Source organism: Hippoglossus stenolepis, chromosome 1, assembly GCF_022539355.2.
Source record: "Hippoglossus stenolepis isolate QCI-W04-F060 chromosome 1, HSTE1.2, whole genome shotgun sequence".
NCBI classification, from domain to species: domain Eukaryota; kingdom Metazoa; phylum Chordata; class Actinopteri; order Pleuronectiformes; family Pleuronectidae; genus Hippoglossus; species Hippoglossus stenolepis.
Genome location: NC_061483.1, coordinates 22,267,501 through 22,276,320, shown reverse-complemented (window position 1 = coordinate 22,276,320; position 8,820 = coordinate 22,267,501).

The following is an 8,820-nucleotide window of genomic DNA, read 5'->3' as shown; positions in this document are numbered from 1 at the left end:
GATTTAGTCTCGGGCCAGTTTTTACACTTGAGGGAAACGACACAGATTAAACCTACATAATATTTTAGAGAATGTATGTAGTGCTTCCTGCTTGGTGGAGGCAGTTTGTGGAAACTTTCACGTTTCAACAAGATAACGCCCCCGTGCACAACGAGATCCACGAGAAAGTGAAAAAAAATTGACCTGGTCTACACAGAGAATTGACCTCAACTCCAACACACATCTTTTGGATGAACTGCAACACCAACTATGAACCAACGATACTCAGCCTATGAATACATGCATGCACCATACATAGATGTACCAAAGACTGAGAGAAGAGGAGCTGAGAGAGGAAGCAGACTGTCGTGGAGAAAAGAATCAGAGGAGAGGAAAAAACATTAAGGCTCAGCTCAAGAGCTGATGTCTCAGCGGAGGATCACAGGTGTGACTTGTGCAGAGACAAAGAAAGAAGGGAAAGCTGGAGGAAGGTAGAGAGAGAGAGGTAGACGAGGAAGGGAGGGAAGGATGAAGAGCTGTTGCCGCTGTTGTCAGGAGGATTGAAGAAAGTGGAAGGATGTGTCCATTACAGACGAGACTGTTCTCCTGCTCCGGGGGGAGACCAGGCTGTCACCATGAACCACCTGTGTATGAGTCTGTATAAGTGTGTGTGGTGTCTATATGCGCACACACACACACACACTCTTAATATGCCAAAGTGTCCACTCAAACACGCACACATTTTTATTACTGTGCTTACACAAACACACAGCTGACATCCACACGGAATACACACAAAAACTGTCAACAACCTCACATGTGCAAAGACATGCACGTGTACTGTATTTAGATGCACACACATGCACCATGCGAACATTAACATCATGTACGTGTGCGCACATGAAATAGAAAAGGGGACACACATACATGGACACGCACACTCAAATCCAGCTCTAACACAGATGGATATACATTACCACTGTTAGCAGCTCCGGATTTACCGTGGCCCGTCAGCCTTCAGCTTTTAATGCCATGTGGGGCCTGATTTACAGCTCTGCCCCAGGGCCCCAATCGGCTTTCAATTAGCAGGTGAGCTGCAGCCCTGTTCCCAATCAATAGCCCAGTACAAGGCAGGCTGCCGGCACCAATGGGCCCCCAGCTTGGAGCGAGGAGATAGGAGGAGGAGGAGGGGATGAGGAAGGGATGGGAGCTGAGGTGGTATCATGCCATGCTGCTGGGCCCGAGGGCTGTTTGAAGGGGCGAGACCTGTCACTTCCTCTCTCTCCACACATGCACACAAACACACATCGAGGATGACATCGAGGAACAAAAGTGTTTGCAAATTCACTCTTCAAATCTTCCTTGTTTTTTTAAACAAGGAAAACCAGGCTAATATAATCGACACACTAAGTGAAGAGTATTAATGCACTGCTGGCAACCTTGGAGGAGGAAGCTGCCCTCCAGTCCAGCTTAGGAAATAAAAGCAGTATTTATCAGTGACTCAGGGTGGGGGACTTAGAAGAAAGAAAACTGGCTACATACAAGTTCAATTTCATTACTTGGATTACATAAATTGCACAAATAGAGGTTTTTGGATTTATTCATTGAGCAAAGACAGTTGTAAAATCTGCAGTTCAGTTGGGCAAAAGCAAATAAAAAAATGATTGTTGCTCATAATAATCTCTCTATACAGAGATAGTTTCACATGTTTCTTCAACGGTGTTTCCTGGTTGAAGAGTTTTCCTCAAAACAAGTGACAGTATCTTCAAAGTAGACGATTAATCTGCTTCTTTTCAAGAAGGCACTTGAAAGTGATTTGGATGAATTAGACACAAGTGAATTTGTCTCACTAAAGCTCAACTGTTTTACTGTCAAGACTACCGATTTAAAGAGAGATAACAAGATGAAATAATACGAGATGGACTTTTTTGGCAGGAGATCTTTAATAGATCTCTGCTGCTTCTATCCAGGGACATCAATAAAATCAACATGAGACTCAAATTCAGGCGACATACACACCACTACCTTTTCGTTTAAAAAAACACATTAACTCTGCTACAGATAAGCCTGGCGTCCACCCTGCTCTGCAGGTTTAGAGCCGCCTAAACTGAGAAGTTTGGAAACACTGCTGGCCCTGTTTTAGTTTTAAAACTTAAGAGCTGCCTTTTAGCCTGGAGGGGCTGAAACGGAAATGTTTGGAAACAATGACGTAGACGTTCACAGCCGCTTGCTGATTGGGTCTTTTCTGTCACACTGTAGCCTTCGCTTATTCGTCTGGTTCCTATCACATGACCTGTGAAACAACTGGCATCAGCCTCAGCTACCAGTGTAGAACACAACATGGATAATCAATTACAAGCATTGCTGACCCTGTTGTCTTTGTTAACAGCTGTTGTTCAGTTAAATTCTGCATTTTACAATGATACAACTGTTTAATTTTGTATAGGAGACGAGATATTATTCGAGCAATCTGTGTTCACCAACAGGTGCATGCCCCAAAAAAGTGAGTGGTCACGTGATCTGCTATTTTAGGCATGTATGGTGCGGGATTAAAACTGATATGAAATCGTTGTAGTATAGCAGGACATTTTAATGATCCTGCAATATTTTTTACAAGGCACACACACACTCACACACACAAATATGCATCTAGCTGTCAAAGCCACACCCTCATCAACACTCGGCTCAGTCCAACTCCACAGAGAGGAGGCACCAAGCGAGGGGAAATTAAGTGTTTCAATTCTTATCCACCTCTCTGAGACACCATCGCATGGCAAAATAGCCAAGTCATTTTAATTAGACCCACAGAGCACCACATGCACATTGGTCCCTAAAAGGGAAAAATCCCATTCCCCTTCCCCAACAGAGAGCGAGGGGGGATCTGCCAAAGCAGGCGACCTGGCACAGAACCGGTTCTGAATAATAGCGGAATAACAGATCGCCATTTTTACATCATTGCTGAACTTGATTGTCAGGAGAGCAAGTTACATCAAGCGATTTCCTGTCTCTGTTTTATTTATTTATGTATATATTTTTTTCCTCTTGTGTGTTTTCTAACATTGTGCTGCTAACAAAGGGATCGTGGTGGTGCACAGAGAGGTTAGAGATGGAAAGGCACTGAGGAGGAGGAAGAAGAAGAAGAAGAAGAGGAGGAGTGGGCGGAGAGGAGCTATGGGGTTACTGGAGTGACACGGGTGTCTTTGAAGGCGCCACAGTAGGAGGGGCTGGCAAGGTGGAGGGGGTTGGGTTGATAGGGGAGAGCTGGGAGAGATAACCGGGTCCCCCTCCAACACCCTGCTCCTCTGCTTCGCTCCCTGCGCCAGTTTTATCAGAGGGGGGCAATGAGGGTCTTTGAAGGCGTCTCAGTAGGAGGTGCCTGATTGTGTGTGTGTGTGTGTGTGTGTGTGTGTGTGTGTGTGTGTGTGTGTGTGTGTGTGTGTGTGTGTGTGTGTGTGTGTGGAATGGTGTTTTATACAGATATGTGTGCAGATGTAGGAGCATTAATATCAGGCATGCATATGTAGCCCATGTAAGCACAGTTCTGTTCATGTGTGTGTGTGTGTGTGTGTGTGTGTGTGTGTGTGTGTGTGTGTGCGTGTGCGTGTGCGTGTGTGTGATGGAAGAGCAGCCGCTACACTAAATCTTACTCTGAGTAGCGGCGAGGCAGCGCAATATAGAGCTGCTGGAAGGCAGAGAGACAGGCAGCTCTTCCCTCCACACATCTCTGTTCAAAGGCGCCATCAAAGTCTGGCAGAAATGTCAGTGCTGCAGGCAGGGGACCGGCCTCTGAATGTCAGTCCTTCTCAGGTCAACACCGAGAGCCAGCCTGCCTCACACAGACAGAGAAGAGGAGGAGGAGGAGGAGGAGGAGGAGGAGGAGGAGGGGGAGGAGGAGGAATGGGGCGCTAGATGAAGATTAAAAGCGAAAACACAGGGACAGTGATTAGGGAGGGGGGGCTTGATAAATATGATGTAGAAAAGAAAAGAGCAAGATGAAATTTTCCAGAGTAAAGAGAGTGATAAAGAAATAAGAGGGAGATTGCAGGGTGAAAAAAATAACAGAGCAGATAAGAGACTGAAAATGTTGGGTTTGGACATTTGTGGCAAGTTTCTTTCATCAGAAATGAGGATGTCAAGTGACTTCAGGCCAGAGATCTACGGGGGAGGACTTTGACTGAGAGATTTAATAAGGAAATAAACATAAAAAGTTAAGCAAAGCGCACAATGAAAAAAAAACATCCTTTCATCTGTATGCATCTCAAACCGAGGGATACACTCTCAGAGAGACAGAGATAATAACAGGCACAGACGAGACAGAGAGGGAGAGGTGCACTCGTACAGCACACACACACACACACACAGGTGATTGTCCCAGTGCAGGCCATGAGGAGCCTGTCAGATTACAGGAGGGTAATTGAATGGTAAGGGAGCAGACAACACATCTAGCACAGCCGGACTCCAGAGGCGGCTTCCACCATACCAGAGCTCAGGGGAAATTCAGGGCCCACTTAATAGTGAATTGGAGATGGGACATTGTGTGTGTGTGTGTGTGTGTGTGTGTGTGTGTGTGTGTGTGTGTGTGTGTGTGTGTGTGTGTGTGTGTGTGTGTGTGTGTGTGTGTGCTCGTTTGGTAGGTGTGGGACAAAGGAGAGCGCCCATGACAGCAGCGAAAATGGTTACTAAAAATCTAAAAAAGACTGATTTGAGAAACAAAGGAAAAAGGGAAAGAAAGAAAGAATGAATGGAGTAGATGATTGGAGAGGGAGATTTAGAGGGGGGGGGGAGAAGGCAAAGAGGCTGAAAGAAGAAGAGTAAAATGCAGGGGGGAGAAAAAACATAAAAGGGACAGAGAGAGAGCTGAGGAAAAGAGAGAGAAAAAAGACAAACGGATGAAAAAGAGCTGCTATATGATGAGCCAATGAACATGTCTAATAGCAGAGGAACTCGACATGTGAGCAGTGTAAGGGATTCAAAGAGAAGCACTGTGCATTGCTTCATGAGGAGAAGAAGACAAGGGACAAATGAATGTAGATTTTCCTCCAGTTGCTCCTTAATGGCAAAGAACGCTCTGTGTAATTTCACTGCCATATGAACATGGCAGTATATACACACACACATTATGACAATGACTGAGAGGTGTGTGCGTGTGTGTGTACTCGTTTTTATTACATCTTTAGGAGCTTTTCCAGTATGAACACTGACCTTGTCAGGACCAATAGACTTCATGGAGACCAAAGTCCTAATGAGGCTTAACTTAATTTCTGAGCTCCTGGTTAAGGTCAGTAGTAAGATGTGAATTGTGGTTAGGTTAAGGTAAGGGATAAGGATTTTGTTAGGTTGAATGGAAGTCAATGCAAAGTCTTTATAATGATAGCAGCGCTGTGTGTGTGTGTGTGTGTGTGTGTGTGTGTGTGTGTGTGTGTGTGTGTGTGTGTGTGTGTGTGTGTGTGTGTGTGTGTGTGTGTGTGTGTGTGTGTGTGTGCCCAGCTGCGTAGAACTAAGTTGGTGAGAGGAAGTAGAAGAGTGAGAAACAGGAGCTTCACGGAAAGAGAGGGGGAGAGAAAATGAAAAAAGGGAGACAGGGGGAGACAGGAGGAAGGAGAGGAGAAAACAAGAATGTCTGCTGGGTGTAAAGTTTCCCCTGGATATGATATGTGGATATGGGGATGTCATCAAGCCTGTGAAGTGGAAATAATAAAGAATTAGGATTGTCTCTGAAGACAGGGGAATTAATCCAAAATGAATTACGAAGGGGGGGAGAGAGGAGAGGAGGGAAAAAAAATCAACATCAGCTATTTCCTTTTCCTCTGCTTCAAGGCAGATAGGGGGCGGTTTGTGCGAGTACTGTGAATCCCATAAAAATTAAATTAATAACAAAGGGAAAACACACACACACACACACGAATAGAAGTGGAAAAATTAGAGGTACGGGGGTGGAGGGAGATAGTCATACGGAGAGCAAGGGTACAGATGGAAAAAAAAGACAAGAGAGAGAGATTTGAGCGAACTGAGGGTGGGCACTGTTGCTACCAGATTGCACTGCTCTTTTGTTCCCCCCTCGTCTTTCTGGAAAGAGCTGCTAGTGTTAAAGAGGAGATGCCGCCGAGGCCATTGTAATAAATGCCACTTGTAAATTGCGGAGTGGAATTATACAGCGTGCAGATGGATCCATACGCCTGAGCAAAACGTGGCCAAAAAAACCAGGAGCGATAATTAAGACTTAGGGGGTGAATGACAGAGCCATTTGTGACGACGGAATATGGCGTCTCCTCGCTCTCTGGGAAACAGAAGGGCTCAGAGAGGCTCGGTGTCACAAAACATTACCCACACAGCTGTTGGCTTTATGAGCGGCAATGGTGTACTCTGTTTCTCCCTCCCTCTCCCCTCTCATCCTCTTCTATCTTTTTCGACCCTCTTCTTCTCAACACACCCCCTCCTCCAAACCTACACACACACACCCATCTCCCCTCGGTCACCGCACAGTGGTGCTGTTCTTTCCCAGTTTGCGCCATCTGACAACAACCACCCCCTTCCTCTCCTGACCACCACCACCGTCGGCTCCTCCATCCATCGCCCATGCACCCCCTGCACCGTCCTCGCCTCACACCACCATCCTTTTCCATCTCTGAGGGACTAGACAAGGACTTGTACTCCATCATTCATATCCAGGGGGGTGGAGGAGGAGGAGGAGGAGGCACTCCGCATGCACACAAATATAAAGTAACACCAGGGCTGAAAATTCAATAAAAAGCACTGACACTGACGGCGCTCCGTACTGTTTTGAATGGGAGTTTGGGCTTACTGGGGCTCTGGGATGACTGTAAAGTAGGAAAATCGTATTCTGTTGTTTTTTCTTCTATCTCTCTTTGTTCGACATTTTTGTATGCCACCCCTGCACCCACAATGTCCACATAAGTCCTTGTGTGGTTCACTGCTTGTAAAGTTCAGAAAATCATGTCCATGCTTTGTTGCGTATTTCAAGCTTTTCTTTCTAAAATCATTGGACGCCGGTTCCGCTGCTGTCCTGGGAATTCAGCACACCTGCTCAACAAGTGCAGGTGCACCACCACGTAACTAAACACCTCTTTAGTTTTGCGCCACATGCATAAATTATGCCGATTTGTCTGTCAAGAGAACCTCCTGCACATTTAAACCACTTAGGCAAAGAAAGTCATTCTGATTCCGATGTGTCCCCCAAACTCTGCCCTCTAGTCTCCGTCTCCTCTGTTGAGTCCATCTATCTCTCCTGCCTGGCTGGCTCGGCCTGTCTTCTGGTATCGTCTACCTCTTTGTCTCTGTCCCGGGGGCCTCCGCCGCATGCAGAGTCGTCTGCAAAGTCTTAACTCAAACGAGACCCCTTCGCGCCCCGTTAAACCACCGACCTTCTCTGTCAGTCCGGTCACCCGCTGCCGCCACCGATGGGGGCCTGAGCTGCAAGCTAAGAGACCCCGAGCTCAATAAAAGTGTGGGTGATTAAACAACTCCTTGTAATTGCTCCTTTTGTGCAGGAATCAAACGGTCACTCTTATTACGGAGGCGGGAGAGAGGGAGGCTGAGAGCAGTCACTTCCGCCGAGGGCCAGACACCCTCAGTGACCCCCTGCCCTCCCGTCACTACTCCTTTATCTGACCAAACAACCACTCTGCGGGTGTGTGTTTACCTGCATGTGTATGTACGTCCTGATGCCCTGTGTGTATGTGCCACAGTGTGTATTAAGTATGCAAAGAAAGTCGTTGAAACAAAGCAGGGCGGCATAACACTAGAGCTCCCCTCAGTGTTCAGTGGTTGAATTACACATAGGAATGAGCCACGGTTGAATCTAAGCAACATGCAGTTGTGTGCGACCAGCCAGCTGGCTTTGGTAATGGGGGACAAAGCCAAACCAGGGGACCATGTCCAACACGAGGGCTGGGTTTCAGAGATCATTGTAACACATGAACCATACACATCATCTGCTACACGCACACACACACAAATATCAGTACAAGGGCTCAGACATGGACCCCGTCAAATGGGTCAGCTTATAAAAGGGAGGGGCCCAATTACCGTAGCCACAAATACACACATAAAGTGCCTTTCAAGGGGCCAGGAGTGCTTCAGCTTCCCCATGATTATGCCTACTCTCCACACAAACACACACCAAGCACTTGCTGTGTAAATACAGGCCCTCCTCTGCCAAAACAGCCATCAGCCTGGACTTTGGCTGAGGGGAGCATCCACGAGGAAGTGTTGGACTGGTTTGAAAGAGGAGAGCTTCCTGTGGTTGGAGCGAGCACTGGGAGGGAGGACGCAGCGAGCAGTCGACCGATCAGAAAACTATCAGGGCTCTGCCACATTTAAACATACAGAGATTGGATTTGAAGAAATCGATGTAAACTTGAATCAATTTGTGATGCAATAAAGTGAAAATATTAAGATGTAGCATTAGCCTGAACAATCTGCGGTGTATATAATTATATGCCAGTGCATGGATCGGTCCTGCACCACTTCCTCCAGAAGTAAATCAATTACATACATTACATTTGCACAGTATCATTTACAACATAAAGCAGGGCAGAGTATTTTGTGTGCTTGGTGTTTATTTGTGTACAGTTTCCTCTTCATCCCTTGAGGGACATAAGGCATCGACTATCTGCATCTATCCTGGCCTGTCCTGGGCTACGTGTTGGGCCTCCCCTCTCTTTTAGCTTGGCTGTCACAGTTCACCGCCATGTCGCTTTGGGCCGACCTTTTTCGCGTTTTTCCAGTTAGTGACCATCTTAGGGCGGTTTCCGGCATGTGGTTCAGGTCCATTCTGAGGACACGCCCAAGCCATTGTGTGCACCTACAGTTGATCTCCAC